This window comes from Lithobates pipiens, unplaced genomic scaffold, assembly GCF_037356315.1.
Source record: "Lithobates pipiens isolate NorthernLeopardFrog02 unplaced genomic scaffold, aLitPip1_a1.2 Scaffold_30, whole genome shotgun sequence".
Taxonomy (NCBI): Eukaryota; Metazoa; Chordata; class Amphibia; order Anura; family Ranidae; genus Lithobates; species Lithobates pipiens.
Window position 1 is genome coordinate 148945820 of NW_027507791.1, and position 19134 is coordinate 148964953.

The window sequence follows — 19134 nt, forward strand, 5'->3', positions numbered from 1 at the left end:
AACATAATGGAAAAAAGCCTACGGCACCTGGTATTCCCAGGCGGTCTCCCATCCAGGTACTAACCAGGCCTGACCCTGCTTAGCATCCAAGATCAGACGAGATCGAGCGCATTCAGGGTGATGTGGCCGTAGGCGATCTTGCACTCTACTTACAACTCTCTTGACAAAAGCCAAGGTGGTCACCTCAGGCAATCGAGAGGAAAAATACAGCAGGTCGCCAAAGCCAACAACATAATGGAAAAAAGCCTACGGCTCCTGGTATTCCCAGGCGGTCTCCCATTCAGGTACTAACCAGGCCCAACCCTGCTTAGCATCTGAGATCAGATGAGATCGAGCAAATCCAGGGTGATGTGGCCGTAGGCGATCTTGAACCCTACTTACAACTCTCTTGACCAAAGCCAAGGTGGTCACCTCGGGCAATCGAGAGGAAAAATACAGCAGGTCGCCAAAGCCAACAACATAACAGAAAAAAGCCTACGGCACCTGGTATTCCCAGGCGGTCTCCCATCCAGGTACTAACCAGGCCCGACCCTGCTTAGCATACGAGATCAGACGAGATCGAGCGCATTCAGGGTGATGTGGCCGTAGGCGATCTTGCACCCTACTTACAACTCTCTTGACAAAAGCCAAGGTGGTCACCTCGGGCAATCGAGAGGAAAAATACAGCAGGTCACCAAAGCCAACAACATAATGGAAAAAAGCCTACGGCACCTGGTATTCCCAGGCGGTCTCCCATCCAGGTACTAACCAGGCCAGACCCTGCTTTGCATCCGAGATCAGACGAGATCGAGCGTATTCAGGGTGATGCGGCCGTAAGCGATCATGCACCCTACTTACAACTCTCTTGACAAAAGCCAAGGTGGTCACCTCGGGCAATCGAGAGGAAAAATACAGCAGGTCGCCAAAGCCAACAACATAATGGAAAAAAGCCTACGGCACCTGGTATTCCCAGGCGGTCTCCCATCCAGGTACTAACCAGGCCCGACTCTGCTTAGCATCCGAGATCAGACGAGATCGAGCGCATTCAGGGTGATGTGGCTGTAGGCAATCTTGCACCCTACTTACAACTCTCTTGACAAAAGACAAGGTGGTCACCTCGGGCAATCGAGAGGAAAAATACAGCAGGTCGCCAAAGCCAACAACATAATGGAAAAAAGCCTAGGGCACCTGGTATTCCCAGGCGGTATCCCATCCAGGTACTAACCAGGCCCGACCCTGCTTAGCATCCGAGATCAGACGAGATCAAGCGCATTCAGGGTGATGTGGCCATAAGCGATCTTGCACCCTACTTACAACTCTCTTGACAAAAGCCAAGGTGGTCACCTCGGGCAATCGAGAGGAAAAATACAGCAGGTCGCCAAAGCCAACAACATAACAGAAAAAAGCCTACGGCACCTGGTATTCCCAGGCGGTCTCCCATCCAGGTACTAACCAGGCCCGACCCTGCTTAGCATACGAGATCAGACGAGATCGAGCGCATTCAGGGTGATGTGGCCGTAGGCGATCTTGCACCCTACTTACAACTCTCTTGACAAAAGCCAAGGTGGTCACCTCGGGCAATCGAGAGGAAAAATACAGCAGGTCACCAAAGCCAACAACATAATGGAAAAAAGCCTACGGCACCTGGTATTCCCAGGCGGTCTCCCATCCAGGTACTAACCAGGCCAGACCCTGCTTTGCATCCGAGATCAGACGAGATCGAGCGTATTCAGGGTGATGCGGCCGTAAGCGATCATGCACCCTACTTACAACTCTCTTGACAAAAGCCAAGGTGGTCACCTCGGGCAATCGAGAGGAAAAATACAGCAGGTCGCCAAAGCCAACAACATAATGGAAAAAAGCCTACGGCACCTGGTATTCCCAGGCGGTCTCCCATCCAGGTACTAACCAGGCCCGACTCTGCTTAGCATCCGAGATCAGACGAGATCGAGCGCATTCAGGGTGATGTGGCTGTAGGCAATCTTGCACCCTACTTACAACTCTCTTGACAAAAGACAAGGTGGTCACCTCGGGCAATCGAGAGGAAAAATACAGCAGGTCGCCAAAGCCAACAACATAATGGAAAAAAGCCTACGGCACCTGGTATTCCCAGGCGGTATCCCATCCAGGTACTAACCAGGCCCGACCCTGCTTAGCATCCGAGATCAGACGAGATCGAGCGAAATCAGTGTGATGTGGCCGTAGGCGATCTTGCACCCTACTTACAACTCTCTTGACAAAAGCCAAGGTGGTCACCTCGGGCAATCGAGAGGAAGCATACAGCAGGTCGCCAAAGCCAACAACATAATGGAAAAAAGACTACGGCACCTGGTATTCCCAGGCGGTCTCCCAACCAGGTACTAACCAGGCCCGACCCTGGTTAGCATCCGAGATCAGACGAGATCAAGCGCATTCAGGGTGATGTGGCCGTAGGCGATCTTTCACCCTACTTACAACTCTCTTGACAAAAGCCAAGGTGGTCACCTTTGGGCAATCGAGAGGAAAAATACAGCAGGTCGCCAAAGCCAACAACATAACGGAAAAAAGCCTACGGCACCTGGTATTCCCAGGTGGTCTCCCATCCAGGTACTAACCAGGCCAGACCCTGCTTAGCATCCGAGATCAGACGAGATCGAGCGCATTCAGGGTGATGTGGCCATAAGCGAGCTTGCACCCTACTTACAACTCTCTTGACAAAAGCCAAGGTGGTCACCTCGGGCAATCGAGAGGAAAAATACAGCAGGTCGCCAAAGCCAACAACATAATGGAAAAAAGCCTACGGCACCTGGTATTCCCAGGCGGTCTCCCATCCAGGTACTAACCAGGCCCGACCCTGCTTAGCATCCGAGATCAGACGAGATCGAGCGAAATCAGTGTGATGTGGCCGTAGGCGATCTTGCACCCTACTTACAACTCTCTTGACAAAAGCCAAGGTGGTCACCTCGGGCAATCGAGAGGAAGCATACAGCAGGTCGCCAAAGCCAACAACATAATGGAAAAAAGACTACGGCACCTGGTATTCCCAGGCGGTCTCCCAACCAGGTACTAACCAGGCCCGACCCTGGTTAGCATCCGAGATCAGACGAGATCAAGCGCATTCAGGGTGATGTGGCCGTAGGCGATCTTTCACCCTACTTACAACTCTCTTGACAAAAGCCAAGGTGGTCACCTTTGGGCAATCGAGAGGAAAAATACAGCAGGTCGCCAAAGCCAACAACATAACGGAAAAAAGCCTACGGCACCTGGTATTCCCAGGTGGTCTCCCATCCAGGTACTAACCAGGCCCGACCCTGCTTAGCATCCGAGATCAGACGAGATTGAGCACATTCAGGGTGATGTGGCTGTAGGCGATCTTGCACCCTCCTTCCAACTCTCTTGACAAAAGCCAAGGTGGTCACCTCGGGGAATCGAGAGGAAAAATACAGCAGGTCGCCAAAGCCAACAACATAATGGAAAAAAGCCTACGGCACCTGGTATTCCCAGGCGGTCTCCCATCCAGGTATTAACCAGGCCCGACCCTGCTTAGCATCCGAGATCAGACGAGATCAAGCGCATTCAGGGTGATGTGGCCGTAGGCGATCTTGCACCCTACTTACAACTCTTTTGACAAAAGCCAAGGTGGTCACCTCGGGCAATCGAGAGGAAAAATACAGCAGGTCGCCAAAGCCAACAACATAATGGAAAAAAGCCTACGGCACCTGGTACTCCCAGGCGGTCTCCCATCCAGGTACTAACCAGGCCCGACTCTGCTTAGCATCCGAAATCAGACGAGATCGAGCGCATTCAGGGTGATGTGGCTGTAGGCAATCTTGCACCCTACTTACAACTCTCTTGACAAAAGCCAAGGTGGTCACCTCGGGCAATCGAGAGGAAAAATACAGCAGGTCGCCAAAGCCAACAACATAATGGAAAAAAGCCTACGGCACCTGGTATTCCCAGGCGGTCTCCCATCCAGGTACTAACCAGGCCTGACCCTGCTTAGCATCCAAGATCAGACGAGATCGAGCGCATTCAGGGTGATGTGGCCGTAGGTGATCTTGCACTCTACTTACAACTCTCTAGACAAAAGCCAAGGTGGTCACCTCGGGCAATAGAGAGGAAAAATACAGCAGGTCACCAAAGCCAACAACATAATGGAAAAAAGCCTACGGCACCTGGTATTCCCAGGCGGTCTCCCATCCAGGTACTAACCAGGCCCGACCCTGCTTAGCATCCAAGATCAGACGAGATCAAGCGCATTCAGGGTGATGTGGCCGTAGGCGATCTTGCACCCTACTTACAAATCTCTTGACAAAAGCCAAGGTGGTCACCTTTGGGCAATCGAGAGGAAAAATACAGCAGGTCGCCAAAGCCAACAACATAACGGAAAAAAGCCTACGGCACCTGGTATTCCCAGGCGGTCTCCCATCCAGGTACTAACCAGGCCCGACCCTGCTTAGCAACCGAGATCAGACGAGATCGAGCGCATTCAGGGCGATATGGCCATAGGCGATCTTGCACCCTACTTACAACTCTCTTGACAAAAGCCAAGGTGGTCACCTCGGGCAATCGAGAGGAAAAATACAGCAGGTCGCCAAAGCCAACAACATAATGGAAAAAAGCCTACGGCATCTGGTATTCCCAGGCGGTCTCCCATCCAGGTACTAACCAGGCCCGACTCTGCTTAGCATCCGAGATCAGACGAGATCGAGCGCATTCAGGGTGATGTGGCTGTAGGCAATCTTGCACCCTACTTACAACTCTCTTGACAAAAGCCAAGGTGGTCACCTCGGGCAATCGAGAGGAAAAATACAGCAGGTCGCCAAAGCCAACAACATAATGGAAAAAAGCCTACGGCACCTGGTATTCCCAGGCGGTCTCCCATCCAGGTACTAACCAGGCCTGACCCTGCTTAGCATCCAAGATCAGACGAGATCGAGCGCATTCAGGGTGATGTGGCCGTAGGCGATCTTGCACTCTACTTACAACTCTCTTGACAAAAGCCAAGGTGGTCACCTCAGGCAATCGAGAGGAAAAATACAGCAGGTCGCCAAAGCCAACAACATAATGGAAAAAAGCCTACGGCACCTGGTATTCCCAGGCGGTCTCCCATTCAGGTACTAACCAGGCCCAACCCTGCTTAGCATCTGAGATCAGATGAGATCGAGCAAATTCAGGGTGATGTGGCCGTAGGCGATCTTGAACCCTACTTACAACTCTCTTGACCAAAGCCAAGGTGGTCACCTCGGGCAATCGAGAGGAAAAATACAGCAGGTCGCCAAAGCCAACAACATAACAGAAAAAAGCCTACGGCACCTGGTATTCCCAGGCGGTCTCCCATCCAGGTACTAACCAGGCCCGACCCTGCTTAGCATACGAGATCAGACGAGATCGAGCGCATTCAGGGTGATGTGGCCGTAGGCGATCTTGCACCCTACTTACAACTCTCTTGACAAAAGCCAAGGTGGTCACCTCGGGCAATCGAGAGGAAAAATACAGCAGGTCACCAAAGCCAACAACATAATGGAAAAAAGCCTACGGCACCTGGTATTCCCAGGCGGTCTCCCATCCAGGTACTAACCAGGCCAGACCCTGCTTTGCATCCGAGATCAGACGAGATCGAGCGTATTCAGGGTGATGCGGCCGTAAGCGATCATGCACCCTACTTACAACTCTCTTGACAAAAGCCAAGGTGGTCACCTCGGGCAAACGAGAGGAAAAATAAAGCAGGTCGCCAAAGCCAACAACATAAATGAAAAAAGCCTACGGCACCTGGTATTCCCAGGCCGTCTCACATCCAGGTACTAACCAGCCCCGACCCTGCTTAGCATCTGAGATCAGACGAGATCGAGCGCATTCAGGGTGATGTGGCCATAAGCGATCTTGCACCCTACTTACAACTCTCTTGACAAAAGCCAAGGTGGTCACCTCAGGCAAACGAGAGGAAAAATACAGCAGGTCGCCAAAGCCAACAACATAATGGAAAAATGCCTACGGCACATGGTATTCCCAGGCGGTCTCCCATCCAGGTACTAACCAGGCCCGACCCTGCATAGCATCCGAGATCAGACAAGATCAAGCGCATTCAGGGTGATGTGGCCGTAGGTGATCTTGCACCCTACTTACAACTCTCTTGACAAAAGCCAAGGTGGTCACCTTTGGGCAATCGAGAGGAAAAATACAGCAGGTCGCCAAAGCCAACAACATAACGGAAAAAAGCCTACGGCACCTGGTATTCCCAGGCGGTCTCCCATCCAGGTACTAACCAGGCCCGACCCTGCTTAGCATCCGAGATCAGATGAGATCAAGCGCATTCAGGGTGATGCGGCCGCAGGCGATCTTGCACCCTACTTACAATTCTCTTGACAAAAGCCAAGGTGATCACCTTTGGGCAATCGAGAGGAAAAATAAAGCAGGTCGCCAAAGCCAACAACATAATGGAAAAAAGCCTACGGCACCTGGTATTCCCAGGCGGTCTCCCATCCAGGTACTAACCAGGCCCAACCCTGCTTAGCATCCGAGATCAGACGAGATTGAGCACATTCAGGGTGATGTGGCCGCAGGCGATCTTGCACCCTACTTCCAACTCTCTTGACAAAAGCCAAGGTGATCACCTCGGGCAATCGAGAGGAAAAATACAGCAGGTCGCCAAAGCCAACAACATAATGGAAAAAAGCCTACGGCACCTGGTATTCCCAGGCGGTATCCCATCCAGGTACTAACCAGGCCCGACCCTGCTTAGCATCCGAGATCAGACGAGATCGAGCGCATTCAGGGTGATGTGGCCGTAGGGGATCTTGCACCCTACTTACAACTCTCTTGACAAAAGCCAAGGTGGTCACCTCGGGGAATAAAGAGGAAAAATACAGCAGGTCGCCAAAGCCAACAACATAATGGAAAAAAGCCTACGGCACCTGGTATTCCCAGGTGGTCTCCCATCCAGGTACTAACCAGGCCGGACCCTGCATAGCATCCGAGATCAGACGAGATCAAGCGCATTCAGGGTGATGTGGCCGTAGGTGATCTTGCACCCTACTTACAACTCTCTTGACAAAAGCCAAGGTGGTCACCTTTGGGCAATCGAGAGGAAAAATACAGCAGGTCGCCAAAGCCAACAACATAACGGAAAAAAGCCTACGGCACCTGGTATTCCCAGGCGGTCTCCCATCCAGGTACTGACCAGGCCCGACCCTGCTTAGCATCCGAGATCAGATGAGATCAAGCGCATTCAGGGTGATGCGGCCGCAGGCGATCTTGCACCATACTTACAACACTCTTGACAAAAGCCAAGGTGGTCACCTTTGGGCAATCGAGAGGAAAAATAAAGCAGGTCGCCAAAGCCAACAACATAATGGAAAAAAGCCTACGGCACCTGGTATTCCCAGGCGGTCTCCCATCCAGGTACTAACCAGGCCCAACCCTGCTTAGCATCCAAGATCAGACGAGATTGAGCACATTCAGGGTGATGTGGCCGTATGCGATCTTGCACCCTACTTCCAACTCTCTTGACAAAAGCCAAGGTGATCACCTCGGGCAATCGAGAGGAAAAATACAGCAGGTCGCCAAAGCCAACAACATAATGGAAAAAAGCCTACGGCACCTGGTATTCCCAGGCGGTCTCCCATCCAGGTACTAACCAGGCCCAACCCTGCTTAGCATCCGAGATCAGACGAGATCGAGCGCATTCAGGGTGATGTGGCTGTGGGCGATCCTGCACCCTACTTACAACTCTCTTGACAAAAGCCAAGGTGGTCACCTCGGGCAATCGAGAGGAAAAATACAGCAGGTCGCCAAAGCCAACAACATAATGGAAAAATGCCTACGGCACATGGTATTCCAAGGCGGTCTCCAATCCAGGTACTAACCAGGCCCGACCCTGCTTAGCATCCGAGATCAGACGAGATCGAGCGCATTCAGGGTGATGTGGCTGTAGGCGATCTTGCACCCTACTTACAACTCTCTTGACAAAAGCCAAGGTGGTCACCTCGGGCAATCGAGAGGAAAAATACAGCAGGTCGCCAAAGCCAACAACATAATGGAAAAAAGCCTACGGCACCTGGTATTCCAAGGTGGTCTCCCATCCAGGTACTAGCCAGGCCCGACCCTGCTTAGCATCCGAGATCAGATGAGATCGAGCGCATTCAGGGTGATGTGGCTGTAGGCGATCTTGCACCCTACTTACAACTCTCTTGACAAAAGCCAAGGTGGTCACCTCGGGCAATCGAGATGAAAAATACAGCAGGTCGCCAAAGCCAACAACATGATGGAAAAAAGCCTACGGCACCTGGTATTCCCAGGCGGTCTCCCATCCAGGTACTAACCAGGCCCGACCCTGCTTAGCATCCAAGATCGAGCGCATTTAGGGTGATGTGGCCGTAGGCGATCTTGCACCCTACTTACAACTCTCTTGACAAAAGCCAAGGTGGTCACCTCGGGCAATCGAGATGAAAAATACAGCAGGTCGCCAAAGCCAACAACATAATGGAAAAAAGCCTACGGCACCTGGTATTCCCAGGCGGTCTCCAACCCAGGTACTAACCAGGCACGACCCTGCTTAGCATACGAGATCAGACGAGATTGAGCGCATTCAGGGTGATGTGGCCGTAGGCGATCTTGCACCCTACTTACAACTCTCTTGACAAAAGCCAAGGTGGTCACCTCGGGCAATCGAGAGGAAAAATACAGCAGGTCGCCAAAGCCAACAACATAATGGAAAAAAGCCTACGGCACCTGGTATTCCCAGGCGGTCTCCCATCCAGGTACTAACCAGGCGCGACCCTGCTTAGCATCCGAGATCAGACGAGATCGAGCGCATTCAGGGTGATGTGGCCGTAGGCGATCTTGCACCCTACTTACAACTCTCTTGACCAAAGCCAAGGTGGTCACCTCGGGCAATCGAGAGGAAAAATACAGCAGGTCGCCAAAGCCAACAACATAATGGAAAAAAGCCTACGGCATCTGGTATTCCCAGGCGGTCTCCCATCCAGGTACTAACCAGGCACGACCCTGCTTAGCATCCGAAATCAGACGAGATCGAGCGCATTCATGGTGATGTGGCCGTAGGCGATCTTGCACCCTACTTACAACTCTCTTGACAAAAGCCAAGGTGGTCACCTCGGGCAATCGAGAGGAAAAATACAGCAGGTCGCCAAAGCCAACAACATAATGGAAAAAAACCTACGGCACCTGGTATTCCCAGGCGGTCTCCCATCCAGGTACTAACCAGGCCCAACCCTGCTTAGCATCCGAGATCAGACGAGATCGAGCGCATTCAGGGTGACGTGGCCGTAGGCGATCTTGCACCCTACTTACAACTCTCTGGACAAAAGCCAAGGTGGTTACCTCGGGCAATCGAGAGGAAAAATACAGCAGGTCGCCAAAGTCAACAACATAATGGAAAAAAGCCTACGGCACCTGGTATTCCCAGGCGGTCTCCCATCCAGGTACTAACGTAGGCCCGACCCTGCTTGGCATCCGAGATCAGACGAGATTGAGAGCATTCAGGGTGATGTGGCCGTAGGCGATCTTGCACACTACTTACAACTCTCTTGACAAAAGCCAAGGTAGTCACCTCGGGCAATCGAGAGGAAAAAAATACAGCAGGTCGCCAAAGCCAACAACATAATGGAAAAAAGCATACGGCACCTGGTATTCCCTGGCGGTCTCCCATCCAGGTACTAACCAGGCCCGACCCTGCTTAGCATCCGAGATCAGACGAGATCGAGCGCATTCAGGGTGAGGTGGCCGTAGGCAATCTTACACCATACTTACAACTCTCTTGACAAAAGCCAAGGTGGTCACCTCGGGCAATCGAGAGGAAAAATACAGCAGGTCACCAAAGCCAACAACATAATGGAAAAAAGCCTACGGCACCTGGAATTCCCAGGCGGTCTCCCATCCAGGTACTAACCAGGCCCGACCCTGCTTAGCATCCGAGATCAGACAAGATTGAGCGCATTCAGGGTGATGTGGCCGTAGGCAATCTTTGCACCCTACTTACAACTCTCTTGACAAAAGCCAAGGTGGTCACCTCGGGCAATCGAGAGGAAAAATACAGCAGGTCGCCAAAGCCAACAACATAATGGAAAAAAGCCAACGGCACCTGGTATTCCCAGGCGGTCTCCCATCCAGGTACTAACCAGGCCCGACCCTGCTTGGCATCCGAGATCAGACGAGATTGAGCGCATTCAAGGTGATGTGGCTGTAGGCGATCTTGCACCCTACTTACAACTCTCTTGACAAAAGCCAAGGTGGTCACCTCGGGCAATCGAGAGGAAAAATACAGCAGGTCGCCAAAGCCAACAACATAATGGAAAAAAGCCTACGGCATCTGGTATTCCCAGGCGGTCTCCCATCCAGGTACTAACCAGGCACGACCCGGCTTAGCATCCGAAATCAGACAAGATCGAGCGCATTCAGGGTGATGTGGCCGTAGGCGATCTTGCACCCTACTTACAACTCTCTTGACAAAAGCCAAGGTGGTCACCTCAGGCAATCGAGAGGAAAAATACAGCAGGTCGCCAAAGCCAACACCATAATGGAAAAAAGCCTACGGCACCTGGTATTCCCAGGCGGTCTCCCATCCAGGTACTAACCAGGCCCGACCCTGCTTAGCATCCGAGATCAGACGAGATCGAGCGCATTCAGGGTGATGTGGCCGTAGGCGATCTTGCACCCTACTTACAACTCTCTTGACAAAAGCCAAGGTGGTCACCTCGGGCAATCGAGAGGAAAAATACAGCAGGTCGCCAAAGCCAACAACATAATGGAAAAAAGCCTACGGCACCTGGTATTCCCAGGCGGTCTCCCATCCAGGTACTAACCAGGCCCGACCCTGCTTGGCATCCGAGATCAGACGAGATTGAGAGCATTCAGGGTGATGTGGCCGTAGGCGATCTTGCACACTACTTACAACTCTCTTGACAAAAGCCAAGGTGGTCACCTCGGGCAATCGAGATGAAAAATACAGCAGGTCGCCAAAGCCAACAACATAATGGAAAAAAGCCTACGGCACCTGGTATTCCCAGGCGGTCTCCAACCCAGGTACTAACCAGGCACGACCCTGCTTAGCATACGAGATCAGACGAGATCGAGCGCATTCAGGGGGATGTGGCCGTAGGCGATCTTGCACCCTACTTACAACTCTCTTGACAAAAGCCAAGGTGGTCACCTCGGGCAATCGAGAGGAAAAATACAGCAGGTCGCCAAAGCCAACAACATAATGGAAAAAAGCTTACGGCACCTGGTATTCCCAGGCGGTCTCCCATCCAGGTACTAACCAGGCGTGACCCTGCTTAGCATCCGAAATCAGACGAGATCGAGTGCATTCAGGGTGATGTGGCCGTAGGCGATCTTGCACACTACTTACAACTCTCTTGACAAAAGCCAAGGTGGTCACCTCGGGCAATCGAGATGAAAAATACAGCAGGTCGCCAAAGCCAACAACATAATGGAAAAAAGCCTACGGCAACTGGTATTCCCAGGCGGTCTCCCACCCAGGTACTAACCAGGCACGACCCTGCTTAGCATACGAGATCAGACGAGATCGAGCGCATTCAGGGGGATGTGGCCGTAGGCGATCTTGCACCCTACTTACAACTCTCTTGACAAAAGCCAAGGTGGTCACCTCGTGCAATCGAGAGGAAACATACAGCAGGTCGCCAAAGCCAACAACATAATGGAAAAAAGCCTACGGCACCTGGTATTCCCAGGCGGTCTCCCATCCAGGTACTAACCAGGCCCGACCCTGCTTAGCATCTGAGATCAGACGAGATCGAGCACATTCAGGGTGATGTGGCCATAGGCTATCTTACATCCTACTTACAACTCTCTTGACAAAAGCCAAGGTGGTCACCTCGGGCAATCGAGAAGAAAAATACAGCAGGTCGCCAAAGCCAACAACATAATGGAAAAAAGCCTACGGCACCTTGTATTCCCAGGCGGTCTCCCATCCAGGTAATAACCAGGCCCGACCCTGCTTAGCATCCGAGATCAGACGAGATCGAGCGCATTCAGGGTGATGTGGCAGTAGGCGATCTTGCACCCTACTTAGAACTCTCTTGACAAAAGCCAAGGTGGTCACCTCGGGCAATCGAGACGAAAAATACAGCAGGTCGCCAAAGCCAACAACATAATGGAAAAAAGCCTATGGCACCTGGTATTCCCAGGCGGTCTCCCATCCCGGTACTAACCAGGCCCGACCCTGCTTAGCATCCGAGATCAGACGAGATCGAGCGCATTCAAGTTGATGTGGCCGTAGGCAATCTTGCACCCTACTTACAACTCTCTTGACAAAAGCCAAGGTGGTCACCTCGGGCAATCGAGAGGAAAAATACAGCAGGTCGCCAAAGCCAACAACATAATGGAAAAAAGCCTACGGCACCTGGTATTCCCAGGCGGTCTCCCACCCAGGTACTAACCAGGCCCGACCCTGCTTAGCATCCGAGATCAGACGAGATTGAGCGCATTCAGGGTGATGTGGCCGTAGGCCATCTTGCACCCTACTTACAACTCTCTTGACAAAAGCCAAGGTGGTCACCTCGGGCAATCGAGAGGAAAAATACAGCAGGTCGCCAAAGCCAACAACATAAGGGAAAAAAGCCTACGGCCCCTGGTATTCCCAGGCGGTCTTCCATCCATGTACTAACCAGGCCCGACCCTGCTTAGCATCCGAAATCAGACGAGATCGAGCGCATTCAGGGTGATGTGGCTGTAGGCAATCTTGCACCCTACTTACAAATCTCTTGACAAATGCCAAGGTGGTCACCTTGGGCAATCGAGAGGAAAAAAACAGCAGGTCACAAAAAGCCAACAACATAATGGAAAAAAGCCTACGGCACCTGGTATTCCCAGGCGGTCTCCCATCCAGGTACTAACCAGGCCTGACCCTGCTTAGCGTCCAAGATCAGACAAGATCAAGCCTATTCAGGGTGATGTGGCCGTAGGCGATCTTGCACCCTACTTACAACTCTCTTGACAAAAGCCAAGGTGGTCACCTCGGGCAATCGAGAGGAAAAATACAGCAGGTCGCCAAAGCCAACAACATAATGGAAAAAAGCCTACGGCATCTGGTATTCCCAGGCGGTCTCCCATCCAGGTACTAACCAGGCCGACCCTGCTTAGCATCCGAGAACAGACGAGATCGAGCACATTCAGGGTGATGTGGCCGTAGGCAATCTTGCACCCTACTTACAACTCTCTTGACAAAAGCCAAGGTGGTCACCTCGGGAAATCGAGAGGAAAAATACAGCAGGTCACCAAAGCCAACAACATAATGGCAAAAAGCCTACGGCACCTGGTATTCCCAGGCGGTCTCCCATCCAGGTACTAACCAGGCCCGACCCTGCTTAACATCCGAGATCAGACGAGATCGAGCGCATTCAGGGTGATGTGGCCGTAGGTGATCTTGCACCCTACTTACAACTCTCTTGACAAAAGCCAAGGTGGTCACCTCGGGCAATCGAGAGGAAAAATACAGCAGGTCGCCAAAGCCAACAACATAATGGAAAAAAGCCTACGGTACCTGGTATTCCCAGGCGGTCTCCCATCCAGGTACTAACCAGGCCCGACCCTACTTAGCATCCGAGATCAGACGAGATCGAGCGCATTCAGGGTGATGTGGCTATAGGCGATCTTGCTCCCTACTTACAACTCTCTTGACAAATGCCAAGGTGGTCACCTCGGGCAATCGAGAGGAAAAATACAGCAGGTCGCCAAAGCCAACAACATAATGGAAAAAAGCCTACGGCACCTGGTATTCCCAGGCGGTCTCCCATCCAGGTACTAACCAGGCCCGACCCTGCTTAGCATCCGAGATCAGACGAGATCGAGCGCATTCAGGGTGATGTTGCCATAGGCGATCTTGCACACTACTTACAACTCTCTTGACAAAAGCCAAGGTGGTCACCTCGGGCAATGGAGAGGAAAAATACAGCAGGTCGCCAAAGCCAACAACATAATGGAAAAAAGCCTACGGCACCTGATATTCCCAGGCGGTCTCCCATCCAGTTACTAACCAGGCCCGACCCTGCTTAGCATCCGAGATCAGACGAGATCGAGCGCATTCAGGATGATGTGGCCGTAGGCGAGCTTGCGTCCTACTTACAACTCTCTTGACAAAAGCCAAGGTGGTCACCTCGGGCAATGGAGAGGAAAAATACAGCAGGTCGCCAAAGCCAACAACATAATGGAAAAAAGCCTACGGCACCTGGTATTCCCAGGCGGTCTCCCATCCAGTTACTAACCAGGCCCGACCCTGCTTAGCATCCGAGATCAGACGAGATCGAGCGCATTCAGGATGATGTGGCCGTAGGTGAGCTTGCGCCCTACTTACAACTCTCTTGACAAAAGCCAAGGTGGTCACCTCGGGCAATGGAGAGGAAAAATACAGCAGGTCGCCAAAGCCAACAACATAATGGAAAAAAGCCTACGGCATCTGGTATTCCCAGGCGGTCTCCCATCCAGGTACTAACCAGGCCCGACCCTGCTTAGCATCCGAGATCAGACGAGATCGAGCGCATTCAGGAAGATGTGGCCGTAGGCGAGCTTGCGTCCTACTTACAACTCTCTTGACAAAAGCCAAGGTGGTCACCTCGGGCAATGGAGAGGAAAAATACAGCAGGTCGCCAAAGCCAACAACATAATGGAAAAAAGCCTACGGCACCTGGTATTCCCAGGCGGTCTCCCATCCAGTTACTAACCAGGCCCGACCCTGCTTAGCATCCGAAATCAGACGAGATCGAGCGCATTTAGGGTGATGTGGCCGTAGGCGATCTTGCACCCTACTTACAACTCTCTTGACAAAAGCCAAGGTGGTCACCTCGGGCAATCGAGAGGAAAAATACAGCAGGTCGCCAAAGCCAACAACATAATGGAAAAAAACCTACGGCACCTGGTATTCCCAGGCGGTCTCCCATCCAGGTACTAACCAGGCCCGACCCTGCTTAGCATCCGAGATCAGACGAGATCGAGCGCATTCAGGGTGACGTGGCCGTAGGCGATCTTGCACCCTACTTACAACTCTCTTGACAAAAGCCAAGGTGGTTACCTCGGGCAATCGAGAGGAAAAATACAGCAGGTCGCCAAAGTCAACAACATAATGGAAAAAAGCCTACGGCACCTGGTATTCCCAGGCGGTCTCCCATCCAGGTACTAACCTAGGCCCGACCCTGCTTGGCATCCGAGATCAGACGAGATTGAGAGCATTCAGGGTGATGTGGCCGTAGGCGATCTTGCACACTACTTACAACTCTCTTGACAAAAGCCAAGGTGGTCACCTCGGGCAATCGAGTGGAAACATACAGCAGGTCGCCAAAGCCAACAACATAATGGAAAAAAGCCTACGGCACCTGGTATTCCCAGGCGGTCTCCCACCCAGGTACTAACCAGGCACGACCCTGCTTAGCATACGAGATCAGACGAGATCGAGCGCATTCAGGGGGATGTGGCCGTAGGCGATCTTGCACCCTACTTACAACTCTCTTGACAAAAGCCAAGGTGGTCACCTCGTGCAATCGAGTGGAAACATACAGCAGGTCGCCAAAGCCAACAACATAATGGAAAAAAACCTACGGCACCTGGTATTCCCAGGCGGTCTCCCATCCAGGTACTAACCAGGCCCAACCCTGCTTAGCATCCGAGATCAGACGAGATCGAGCACATTCAGGGTGATGTGGCCGTAGGCGATCTTGCATCCTACTTACAACTCTCTTGACAAAAGCCAAGGTGGTCACCTCGGGCAATCGAGAGGAAAAATACAGCAGGTCGCCAAAGCCAACAACATAATGGAAAAAAGCCTACGACACCTGGTATTCCCAGGCGGTCTCCCATCCAGGTACTAACCAGGCCCAACCCTGCTTAGCATCCGAGATCAGACGAGATCGAGCGCATTCAGCGTGATGTGGCTGTAGGCGTTTTTGCACCCTACTTACAACTCTCTTGACAAAAGCCAAGGTGGTCACCTCGGGCAATCGGGAAGAAAAATACAGCAGGTCGCCAAAGCCAACAACATAATGGAAAAAAGCCTACGGCACCTGGTATTCCCAGGCGGTCTCCCATCCAGGTACTAACCAGGCCCGACCCTGCTTAGCATCCGAGATCAGACGAGATCGAGCGCATTCAGGGTGATGTGGCAGTAGGCGATCTTGCACCCTACTTACAACTCTCTTGACAAAAGCCAAGGTGGTCACCTCGGGCAATCGAGAGGAAAAATACAGCAGGTCGCCAAAGCCAACAACACAATGGAAAAAAGCCTATGGCACCTGGTATTCCCAGGCGGTCTCCCATCCAGGTACTAACCAGGCCCGACCCTGCTTAGCATCCAAGATCAGACGAGATCGAGCGCATTCAGGGTGATGTGGCCGTAGGTGATCTTGCACCCTACTTACAACTCTCTTGACAAAAGCCAAGGTGGTCACCTCGGGCAAACGAGAGGAAAAATACAGCAGGTCGCCAAAGCCAACAACATAATGGAAAAAAGCCTACGGCACCTGGTATTCCCAGGCGGTCTCCCATCCAGGTACTAACCAGGCCCGACCCTGCTTAGCATCCGAGGTCAGACGAGATCGAGCGCATGCAGGGTGATGTGGCCGCAGGTGATCTTGCACCCTACTTACAACTCTCTTGACAAAAGCCAAGGTGGTCACCTCGGGCAATCGAGAGGAAAAATACAGCAGGTCGCCAAAGCCAACAACACAATGGAAAAAAGCCTATGGCACCTGGTATTCCCAGGCGGTCTCCCATCCAGGTACTAACCAGGCCCGACCCTGCTTAGCATCCAAGATCAGACGAGATCGAGCGCATTCAGGGTGATGTGGCCGTAGGTGATCTTGCACCCTACTTACAACTCTCTTGACAAAAGCCAAGGTGGTCACCTCGGGCAAACGAGAGGAAAAATACAGCAGGTCGCCAAAGCCAACAACATAATGGAAAAAAGCCTACGGCACCTGGTATTCCCAGGCGGTCTCCCATCCAGGTACTAACCAGGCCCGACCCTGCTTAGCATCCGAGGTCAGACGAGATCGAGCGCATGCAGGGTGATGTGGCCGCAGGTGATCTTGCACCCTACTTACAACTCTCTTGACAAAAGCCAAGGTGGTCACCTCGGGCAATCGAGAGGAAAAATACAGCAGGTCGCCAAAGCCAACAACATAATGGAAAAAAGCCTACGGCACCTGGTATTCCCAGGCGGTCTCCCATCCAGGTACTAACCAGGCCCAACCCTGCTTAGCATCCAAGATCGAGCGCATTTAGGGTGATGTGGCCGTAGGCGATCTTGCACCCTACTTACAACTCTCTTGACAAAAGCCAAGGTGGTCACCTCGGGCAATCGAGATGAAAAATACAGCAGGTCGCCAAAGCCAACAACATAATGGAAAAAAGCCTACGGCACCTGGTATTCCCAGGCGGTCTCCAACCCAGGTACTAACCAGGCACGACCCTGCTTAGCATACGAGATCAGACGAGATCGAGCGCATTCAGGGTGATGTGGCCGTAGGCGATCTTGCACCCTACTTACAACTCTCTTGACAAAAGCCAAGGTGGTCACCTCGGGCAATCGAGAGGAAAAATACAGCAGGTCGCCAAAGCCAACAACATAATGGAAAAAAGCCTACGGCACCTGGTATTCCCAGGCGGTCTCCCATCCAGGTACTAACCAGGCGCGACCCTGCTTAGCATCCGAGATCAGACGAGATCGAGCGCATTCAGGGTGATGTGGCCGTAGGCGATCTTGCACCCTACTTACAACTCTCTTGACCAAAGCCAAGGTGGTCACCTCGGGCAATCTAGAGGAAAAATACAGCAGGTCGCCAAAGCCAACAACATAATGGAAAAAAGCCTACGGCATCTGGTATTCCCAGGCGGTCTCCCATCCAGGTACTAACCAGGCACGACCCTGCTTAGCATCCGAAATCAGACGAGATCGAGCGCATTCATGGTGATGTGGTCGTAGGCGATCTTGCACCCTACTTACAACTCTCTTGACCAAAGCCAAGGTGGTCACCTCGGGCAATCGAGAGGAAAAATACAGCAGGTCGCCAAAGCCAACAACATAATGGAAAAAAACCTACGGCACCTGGTATTCCCAGGCGGTCTCCCATCCAGGTACTAACCAGGCCCAACCCTGCTTAGCATCCGAGATCAGACGAGATCGAGCGCATTCAGGGTGACGTGGCCGTAGGCGATCTTGCACCCTACTTACAACTCTCTTGACAAAAGCCAAGGTGGTTACCTCGGGCAATCGAGAGGAAAAATACAGCAGGTCGCCAAAGTCAACAACATAATGGAAAAAAGCCTACGGCACCTGGTATTCCCAGGCGGTCTCCCATCCAGGTACTAACGTAGGCCCGACCCTGCTTGGCATCCGAGATCAGACGAGATTGAGAGCATTCAGGGTGATGTGGCCGTAGGCGATCTTGCACACTACTTACAACTCTCTTGACAAAAGCCAAGGTAGTCACCTCGGGCAATCGAGAGGAAAAAAATACAGCAGGTCGCCAAAGCCAACAACATAATGGAAAAAAGCATACGGCACCTGGTATTCCCTGGCGGTCTCCCATCCAGGTACTAACCAGGCCCGACCCTGCTTAGCATCCGAGATCAGACGAGATCGAGCGCATTCAGGGTGAGGTGGCCGTAGGCAATCTTACACCATACTTACAACTCTCTTGACAAAAGCCAAGGTGGTCACCTCGGGCAATCGAGAGGAAAAATACAGCAGGTCACCAAAGCCAACAACATAATGGAAAAAAGCCTACGGCACCTGGAATTCCCAGGCGGTCTCCCATCCAGGTACTAACCAGGCCCGACCCTGCTTAGCATCCGAGATCAGACGAGATTGAGCGCATTCAGGTGATGTGGCCGTAGGCAATCTTTGCACCCTACTTACAACTCTCTTGACAAAAGCCAAGGTGGTCACCTCGGGCAATCGAGAGGAAAAATACAGCAGGTCGCCAAAGCCAACAACATAATGGAAAAAAGCCAACGGCACCTGGTATTCCCAGGCGGTCTCCCATCCAGGTACTAACCAGGCCCGACCCTGCTTGGCATCCGAGATCAGACGAGATTGAGCGCATTCAAGGTGATGTGGCTGTAGGCGATCTTGCACCCTACTTACAACTCTCTTGACAAAAGCCAAGGTGGTCACCTCGGGCAATCGAGAGGAAAAATACAGCAGGT

At 52.3% G+C, this 19134-nt stretch overlaps 42 non-coding genes and 42 pseudogenes across 42 annotated transcripts; all 84 read right to left on the reverse strand.

Moving 5' to 3' along the window:
• Positions 1-15: 15 nt before the first annotated feature.
• Positions 16-134, reverse strand: LOC143953723 (5S ribosomal RNA). Its single transcript, XR_013268779.1, has one exon. It is a non-coding gene; the product is annotated as a 5S ribosomal RNA (ribosomal RNA).
• Positions 135-243: 109 nt separating this feature from the next.
• LOC143944387 (5S ribosomal RNA) lies at positions 244-362 on the reverse strand (annotated as a pseudogene).
• A 109-nt stretch (positions 363-471) lies between these two features.
• Positions 472-590, reverse strand: LOC143947587 (5S ribosomal RNA). Its single transcript, XR_013265317.1, has one exon. It is a non-coding gene; the product is annotated as a 5S ribosomal RNA (ribosomal RNA).
• A 109-nt stretch (positions 591-699) lies between these two features.
• LOC143945171 (5S ribosomal RNA) lies at positions 700-818 on the reverse strand (annotated as a pseudogene).
• Positions 819-927: 109 nt separating this feature from the next.
• LOC143953980 (5S ribosomal RNA) lies at positions 928-1046 on the reverse strand. Its single transcript, XR_013269012.1, has one exon. It is a non-coding gene; the product is annotated as a 5S ribosomal RNA (ribosomal RNA).
• Positions 1047-1155: 109 nt separating this feature from the next.
• LOC143944543 (5S ribosomal RNA) lies at positions 1156-1274 on the reverse strand (annotated as a pseudogene).
• A 109-nt stretch (positions 1275-1383) lies between these two features.
• LOC143947599 (5S ribosomal RNA) lies at positions 1384-1502 on the reverse strand. The gene has a single exon (XR_013265318.1). It is a non-coding gene; the product is annotated as a 5S ribosomal RNA (ribosomal RNA).
• Positions 1503-1611: 109 nt separating this feature from the next.
• Positions 1612-1730, reverse strand: LOC143945173 (5S ribosomal RNA; annotated as a pseudogene).
• Positions 1731-1839: 109 nt separating this feature from the next.
• Positions 1840-1958, reverse strand: LOC143953981 (5S ribosomal RNA). Its single transcript, XR_013269013.1, has one exon. It is a non-coding gene; the product is annotated as a 5S ribosomal RNA (ribosomal RNA).
• A 109-nt stretch (positions 1959-2067) lies between these two features.
• Positions 2068-2186, reverse strand: LOC143943548 (5S ribosomal RNA; annotated as a pseudogene).
• Positions 2187-2295: 109 nt separating this feature from the next.
• Positions 2296-2414, reverse strand: LOC143954973 (5S ribosomal RNA; annotated as a pseudogene).
• A 110-nt stretch (positions 2415-2524) lies between these two features.
• LOC143954003 (5S ribosomal RNA) lies at positions 2525-2643 on the reverse strand. The gene has a single exon (XR_013269033.1). It is a non-coding gene; the product is annotated as a 5S ribosomal RNA (ribosomal RNA).
• A 109-nt stretch (positions 2644-2752) lies between these two features.
• On the reverse strand, positions 2753-2871 carry LOC143953815 (5S ribosomal RNA). The gene has a single exon (XR_013268862.1). It is a non-coding gene; the product is annotated as a 5S ribosomal RNA (ribosomal RNA).
• Positions 2872-2980: 109 nt separating this feature from the next.
• Positions 2981-3099, reverse strand: LOC143954974 (5S ribosomal RNA; annotated as a pseudogene).
• Positions 3100-3209: 110 nt separating this feature from the next.
• On the reverse strand, positions 3210-3328 carry LOC143944300 (5S ribosomal RNA; annotated as a pseudogene).
• Positions 3329-3437: 109 nt separating this feature from the next.
• LOC143952834 (5S ribosomal RNA) lies at positions 3438-3556 on the reverse strand. Its single transcript, XR_013267972.1, has one exon. It is a non-coding gene; the product is annotated as a 5S ribosomal RNA (ribosomal RNA).
• A 109-nt stretch (positions 3557-3665) lies between these two features.
• On the reverse strand, positions 3666-3784 carry LOC143945210 (5S ribosomal RNA; annotated as a pseudogene).
• Positions 3785-3893: 109 nt separating this feature from the next.
• On the reverse strand, positions 3894-4012 carry LOC143943854 (5S ribosomal RNA; annotated as a pseudogene).
• A 109-nt stretch (positions 4013-4121) lies between these two features.
• LOC143952423 (5S ribosomal RNA) lies at positions 4122-4240 on the reverse strand. The gene has a single exon (XR_013267601.1). It is a non-coding gene; the product is annotated as a 5S ribosomal RNA (ribosomal RNA).
• Positions 4241-4350: 110 nt separating this feature from the next.
• Positions 4351-4469, reverse strand: LOC143945452 (5S ribosomal RNA). The gene has a single exon (XR_013265120.1). It is a non-coding gene; the product is annotated as a 5S ribosomal RNA (ribosomal RNA).
• A 109-nt stretch (positions 4470-4578) lies between these two features.
• LOC143945199 (5S ribosomal RNA) lies at positions 4579-4697 on the reverse strand (annotated as a pseudogene).
• A 109-nt stretch (positions 4698-4806) lies between these two features.
• On the reverse strand, positions 4807-4925 carry LOC143953724 (5S ribosomal RNA). Its single transcript, XR_013268780.1, has one exon. It is a non-coding gene; the product is annotated as a 5S ribosomal RNA (ribosomal RNA).
• A 109-nt stretch (positions 4926-5034) lies between these two features.
• On the reverse strand, positions 5035-5153 carry LOC143954213 (5S ribosomal RNA). Its single transcript, XR_013269225.1, has one exon. It is a non-coding gene; the product is annotated as a 5S ribosomal RNA (ribosomal RNA).
• A 109-nt stretch (positions 5154-5262) lies between these two features.
• Positions 5263-5381, reverse strand: LOC143947611 (5S ribosomal RNA). The gene has a single exon (XR_013265319.1). It is a non-coding gene; the product is annotated as a 5S ribosomal RNA (ribosomal RNA).
• Positions 5382-5490: 109 nt separating this feature from the next.
• On the reverse strand, positions 5491-5609 carry LOC143945174 (5S ribosomal RNA; annotated as a pseudogene).
• A 109-nt stretch (positions 5610-5718) lies between these two features.
• LOC143949003 (5S ribosomal RNA) lies at positions 5719-5837 on the reverse strand (annotated as a pseudogene).
• A 109-nt stretch (positions 5838-5946) lies between these two features.
• On the reverse strand, positions 5947-6065 carry LOC143947754 (5S ribosomal RNA; annotated as a pseudogene).
• Positions 6066-6175: 110 nt separating this feature from the next.
• On the reverse strand, positions 6176-6294 carry LOC143952524 (5S ribosomal RNA). Its single transcript, XR_013267692.1, has one exon. It is a non-coding gene; the product is annotated as a 5S ribosomal RNA (ribosomal RNA).
• Positions 6295-6404: 110 nt separating this feature from the next.
• On the reverse strand, positions 6405-6523 carry LOC143953901 (5S ribosomal RNA). The gene has a single exon (XR_013268941.1). It is a non-coding gene; the product is annotated as a 5S ribosomal RNA (ribosomal RNA).
• Positions 6524-6632: 109 nt separating this feature from the next.
• On the reverse strand, positions 6633-6751 carry LOC143952535 (5S ribosomal RNA). Its single transcript, XR_013267702.1, has one exon. It is a non-coding gene; the product is annotated as a 5S ribosomal RNA (ribosomal RNA).
• Positions 6752-6860: 109 nt separating this feature from the next.
• LOC143946493 (5S ribosomal RNA) lies at positions 6861-6979 on the reverse strand (annotated as a pseudogene).
• Positions 6980-7089: 110 nt separating this feature from the next.
• Positions 7090-7208, reverse strand: LOC143953823 (5S ribosomal RNA). Its single transcript, XR_013268870.1, has one exon. It is a non-coding gene; the product is annotated as a 5S ribosomal RNA (ribosomal RNA).
• A 110-nt stretch (positions 7209-7318) lies between these two features.
• LOC143952966 (5S ribosomal RNA) lies at positions 7319-7437 on the reverse strand. The gene has a single exon (XR_013268092.1). It is a non-coding gene; the product is annotated as a 5S ribosomal RNA (ribosomal RNA).
• A 109-nt stretch (positions 7438-7546) lies between these two features.
• On the reverse strand, positions 7547-7665 carry LOC143953199 (5S ribosomal RNA). The gene has a single exon (XR_013268303.1). It is a non-coding gene; the product is annotated as a 5S ribosomal RNA (ribosomal RNA).
• A 109-nt stretch (positions 7666-7774) lies between these two features.
• LOC143947495 (5S ribosomal RNA) lies at positions 7775-7893 on the reverse strand (annotated as a pseudogene).
• A 109-nt stretch (positions 7894-8002) lies between these two features.
• Positions 8003-8121, reverse strand: LOC143952967 (5S ribosomal RNA). The gene has a single exon (XR_013268093.1). It is a non-coding gene; the product is annotated as a 5S ribosomal RNA (ribosomal RNA).
• A 109-nt stretch (positions 8122-8230) lies between these two features.
• On the reverse strand, positions 8231-8339 carry LOC143948395 (5S ribosomal RNA; annotated as a pseudogene).
• Positions 8340-8448: 109 nt separating this feature from the next.
• Positions 8449-8567, reverse strand: LOC143946130 (5S ribosomal RNA; annotated as a pseudogene).
• A 109-nt stretch (positions 8568-8676) lies between these two features.
• On the reverse strand, positions 8677-8795 carry LOC143950284 (5S ribosomal RNA). Its single transcript, XR_013265700.1, has one exon. It is a non-coding gene; the product is annotated as a 5S ribosomal RNA (ribosomal RNA).
• A 109-nt stretch (positions 8796-8904) lies between these two features.
• On the reverse strand, positions 8905-9023 carry LOC143945456 (5S ribosomal RNA; annotated as a pseudogene).
• A 109-nt stretch (positions 9024-9132) lies between these two features.
• LOC143950826 (5S ribosomal RNA) lies at positions 9133-9251 on the reverse strand. Its single transcript, XR_013266157.1, has one exon. It is a non-coding gene; the product is annotated as a 5S ribosomal RNA (ribosomal RNA).
• Positions 9252-9360: 109 nt separating this feature from the next.
• LOC143947515 (5S ribosomal RNA) lies at positions 9361-9480 on the reverse strand (annotated as a pseudogene).
• A 111-nt stretch (positions 9481-9591) lies between these two features.
• On the reverse strand, positions 9592-9710 carry LOC143954250 (5S ribosomal RNA). Its single transcript, XR_013269259.1, has one exon. It is a non-coding gene; the product is annotated as a 5S ribosomal RNA (ribosomal RNA).
• A 109-nt stretch (positions 9711-9819) lies between these two features.
• LOC143954828 (5S ribosomal RNA) lies at positions 9820-9938 on the reverse strand (annotated as a pseudogene).
• A 110-nt stretch (positions 9939-10048) lies between these two features.
• LOC143946650 (5S ribosomal RNA) lies at positions 10049-10167 on the reverse strand (annotated as a pseudogene).
• Positions 10168-10276: 109 nt separating this feature from the next.
• LOC143947211 (5S ribosomal RNA) lies at positions 10277-10395 on the reverse strand (annotated as a pseudogene).
• Positions 10396-10504: 109 nt separating this feature from the next.
• LOC143951672 (5S ribosomal RNA) lies at positions 10505-10623 on the reverse strand. The gene has a single exon (XR_013266922.1). It is a non-coding gene; the product is annotated as a 5S ribosomal RNA (ribosomal RNA).
• Positions 10624-10732: 109 nt separating this feature from the next.
• Positions 10733-10851, reverse strand: LOC143953661 (5S ribosomal RNA). The gene has a single exon (XR_013268721.1). It is a non-coding gene; the product is annotated as a 5S ribosomal RNA (ribosomal RNA).
• A 109-nt stretch (positions 10852-10960) lies between these two features.
• Positions 10961-11079, reverse strand: LOC143944509 (5S ribosomal RNA; annotated as a pseudogene).
• Positions 11080-11188: 109 nt separating this feature from the next.
• LOC143944667 (5S ribosomal RNA) lies at positions 11189-11307 on the reverse strand (annotated as a pseudogene).
• A 109-nt stretch (positions 11308-11416) lies between these two features.
• LOC143944350 (5S ribosomal RNA) lies at positions 11417-11535 on the reverse strand (annotated as a pseudogene).
• A 109-nt stretch (positions 11536-11644) lies between these two features.
• LOC143953863 (5S ribosomal RNA) lies at positions 11645-11763 on the reverse strand. Its single transcript, XR_013268906.1, has one exon. It is a non-coding gene; the product is annotated as a 5S ribosomal RNA (ribosomal RNA).
• A 109-nt stretch (positions 11764-11872) lies between these two features.
• On the reverse strand, positions 11873-11991 carry LOC143946271 (5S ribosomal RNA; annotated as a pseudogene).
• Positions 11992-12100: 109 nt separating this feature from the next.
• Positions 12101-12219, reverse strand: LOC143954778 (5S ribosomal RNA). The gene has a single exon (XR_013269735.1). It is a non-coding gene; the product is annotated as a 5S ribosomal RNA (ribosomal RNA).
• Positions 12220-12328: 109 nt separating this feature from the next.
• On the reverse strand, positions 12329-12447 carry LOC143952395 (5S ribosomal RNA). Its single transcript, XR_013267576.1, has one exon. It is a non-coding gene; the product is annotated as a 5S ribosomal RNA (ribosomal RNA).
• A 109-nt stretch (positions 12448-12556) lies between these two features.
• On the reverse strand, positions 12557-12675 carry LOC143946837 (5S ribosomal RNA; annotated as a pseudogene).
• A 110-nt stretch (positions 12676-12785) lies between these two features.
• On the reverse strand, positions 12786-12904 carry LOC143947707 (5S ribosomal RNA; annotated as a pseudogene).
• A 109-nt stretch (positions 12905-13013) lies between these two features.
• On the reverse strand, positions 13014-13131 carry LOC143947175 (5S ribosomal RNA; annotated as a pseudogene).
• A 109-nt stretch (positions 13132-13240) lies between these two features.
• Positions 13241-13359, reverse strand: LOC143948276 (5S ribosomal RNA). Its single transcript, XR_013265382.1, has one exon. It is a non-coding gene; the product is annotated as a 5S ribosomal RNA (ribosomal RNA).
• A 109-nt stretch (positions 13360-13468) lies between these two features.
• LOC143944276 (5S ribosomal RNA) lies at positions 13469-13587 on the reverse strand (annotated as a pseudogene).
• A 109-nt stretch (positions 13588-13696) lies between these two features.
• On the reverse strand, positions 13697-13815 carry LOC143950971 (5S ribosomal RNA). The gene has a single exon (XR_013266287.1). It is a non-coding gene; the product is annotated as a 5S ribosomal RNA (ribosomal RNA).
• A 109-nt stretch (positions 13816-13924) lies between these two features.
• On the reverse strand, positions 13925-14043 carry LOC143954348 (5S ribosomal RNA). Its single transcript, XR_013269348.1, has one exon. It is a non-coding gene; the product is annotated as a 5S ribosomal RNA (ribosomal RNA).
• A 109-nt stretch (positions 14044-14152) lies between these two features.
• On the reverse strand, positions 14153-14271 carry LOC143943436 (5S ribosomal RNA; annotated as a pseudogene).
• A 109-nt stretch (positions 14272-14380) lies between these two features.
• Positions 14381-14499, reverse strand: LOC143953915 (5S ribosomal RNA). Its single transcript, XR_013268953.1, has one exon. It is a non-coding gene; the product is annotated as a 5S ribosomal RNA (ribosomal RNA).
• A 109-nt stretch (positions 14500-14608) lies between these two features.
• On the reverse strand, positions 14609-14727 carry LOC143944663 (5S ribosomal RNA; annotated as a pseudogene).
• A 109-nt stretch (positions 14728-14836) lies between these two features.
• LOC143951551 (5S ribosomal RNA) lies at positions 14837-14955 on the reverse strand. Its single transcript, XR_013266812.1, has one exon. It is a non-coding gene; the product is annotated as a 5S ribosomal RNA (ribosomal RNA).
• A 109-nt stretch (positions 14956-15064) lies between these two features.
• On the reverse strand, positions 15065-15184 carry LOC143945331 (5S ribosomal RNA; annotated as a pseudogene).
• A 109-nt stretch (positions 15185-15293) lies between these two features.
• LOC143952332 (5S ribosomal RNA) lies at positions 15294-15412 on the reverse strand. The gene has a single exon (XR_013267519.1). It is a non-coding gene; the product is annotated as a 5S ribosomal RNA (ribosomal RNA).
• Positions 15413-15521: 109 nt separating this feature from the next.
• LOC143950661 (5S ribosomal RNA) lies at positions 15522-15640 on the reverse strand. The gene has a single exon (XR_013266008.1). It is a non-coding gene; the product is annotated as a 5S ribosomal RNA (ribosomal RNA).
• Positions 15641-15749: 109 nt separating this feature from the next.
• On the reverse strand, positions 15750-15868 carry LOC143954557 (5S ribosomal RNA). Its single transcript, XR_013269537.1, has one exon. It is a non-coding gene; the product is annotated as a 5S ribosomal RNA (ribosomal RNA).
• A 109-nt stretch (positions 15869-15977) lies between these two features.
• LOC143951998 (5S ribosomal RNA) lies at positions 15978-16096 on the reverse strand. Its single transcript, XR_013267217.1, has one exon. It is a non-coding gene; the product is annotated as a 5S ribosomal RNA (ribosomal RNA).
• A 109-nt stretch (positions 16097-16205) lies between these two features.
• On the reverse strand, positions 16206-16324 carry LOC143943502 (5S ribosomal RNA; annotated as a pseudogene).
• A 109-nt stretch (positions 16325-16433) lies between these two features.
• Positions 16434-16552, reverse strand: LOC143953414 (5S ribosomal RNA). Its single transcript, XR_013268499.1, has one exon. It is a non-coding gene; the product is annotated as a 5S ribosomal RNA (ribosomal RNA).
• A 109-nt stretch (positions 16553-16661) lies between these two features.
• LOC143943503 (5S ribosomal RNA) lies at positions 16662-16780 on the reverse strand (annotated as a pseudogene).
• A 109-nt stretch (positions 16781-16889) lies between these two features.
• Positions 16890-17008, reverse strand: LOC143953417 (5S ribosomal RNA). The gene has a single exon (XR_013268501.1). It is a non-coding gene; the product is annotated as a 5S ribosomal RNA (ribosomal RNA).
• A 109-nt stretch (positions 17009-17117) lies between these two features.
• On the reverse strand, positions 17118-17226 carry LOC143948198 (5S ribosomal RNA; annotated as a pseudogene).
• Positions 17227-17335: 109 nt separating this feature from the next.
• Positions 17336-17454, reverse strand: LOC143943544 (5S ribosomal RNA; annotated as a pseudogene).
• Positions 17455-17563: 109 nt separating this feature from the next.
• On the reverse strand, positions 17564-17682 carry LOC143950285 (5S ribosomal RNA). The gene has a single exon (XR_013265701.1). It is a non-coding gene; the product is annotated as a 5S ribosomal RNA (ribosomal RNA).
• A 109-nt stretch (positions 17683-17791) lies between these two features.
• LOC143946932 (5S ribosomal RNA) lies at positions 17792-17910 on the reverse strand (annotated as a pseudogene).
• Positions 17911-18019: 109 nt separating this feature from the next.
• On the reverse strand, positions 18020-18138 carry LOC143950827 (5S ribosomal RNA). The gene has a single exon (XR_013266158.1). It is a non-coding gene; the product is annotated as a 5S ribosomal RNA (ribosomal RNA).
• Positions 18139-18247: 109 nt separating this feature from the next.
• On the reverse strand, positions 18248-18367 carry LOC143947516 (5S ribosomal RNA; annotated as a pseudogene).
• A 111-nt stretch (positions 18368-18478) lies between these two features.
• LOC143954251 (5S ribosomal RNA) lies at positions 18479-18597 on the reverse strand. Its single transcript, XR_013269260.1, has one exon. It is a non-coding gene; the product is annotated as a 5S ribosomal RNA (ribosomal RNA).
• A 109-nt stretch (positions 18598-18706) lies between these two features.
• LOC143945840 (5S ribosomal RNA) lies at positions 18707-18824 on the reverse strand (annotated as a pseudogene).
• A 110-nt stretch (positions 18825-18934) lies between these two features.
• Positions 18935-19053, reverse strand: LOC143946652 (5S ribosomal RNA; annotated as a pseudogene).
• Between the last annotated feature and the right edge of the window lie 81 nt (positions 19054-19134).